This window comes from Pteropus medius, unplaced genomic scaffold (genome assembly GCF_902729225.1).
Source record: "Pteropus medius unplaced genomic scaffold, Ma_sr-lr_union100, whole genome shotgun sequence".
NCBI classification, from domain to species: Eukaryota; Metazoa; Chordata; class Mammalia; order Chiroptera; family Pteropodidae; genus Pteropus; species Pteropus medius.
This window is the reverse complement of record NW_024341755.1, coordinates 416,726-417,460: the sequence shown is the minus strand read 5'-3', so window position 1 is coordinate 417,460 and position 735 is coordinate 416,726.

The following is a 735-nucleotide window of genomic DNA, read 5'->3' as shown; positions in this document are numbered from 1 at the left end:
GACTTTTCTTGAATAAATATTTCTTCATTTGCTCTCTTCCCTTAGGACAATTTCTAGAGACATTAAATGGTTGGAGGTTTTTATAGCTTTTGTCTGTTCTTTTTGTTTAGCTGTCAAGTGGGTCTTTATAGCTCCTCCAGCTGTTATGCCAAAAGTGGAAATTTGTGTCACATTTTAATTGCAATTCAATTCATTTAGTAGATAAGGGACTGTTCAGATTTTCTACTTCTTCTTTTCTCCCTTTTGGTAAGTTGTGTTTTTTTAATAAATTTGTGCATTTAATCTAAATTTTTAAACTTACTGGTATGAAGTTGTTCATATTGTTGCAGGAAGTGACACCCGACGGAGGAAATTAGACGCTCAGACAACTTTGTTAGAGGAAAGAGAATTTAATGCCAGCTGAGAGCTTGGGGCATTCAACAGACCCAAAGCATGATCTCCCCTTGGTTAGATTTCTTATAGCTTATATACCCTTGCAGTGTCCATGCAAGGGGCGCGTGATTCCTTTGTCTGAGGTTTCACGTGTGCTTCATGACTCACGATGGGAGGGAGAGCTTTGGATGGGGGGCTGCAAGGGGGGAGAAATTTCCAGACCAGGTTGTCTTACAGGTCGTTTGTTTTGTAGAACCCACGACCTTGGTGTTATCAGCACCATTATAGGATTCTTGAATAGAGACAGGACCTGCTCAGTGGATTCCTATCCAAAGGTGAGCTCTAATTGTAACATAACAAGCA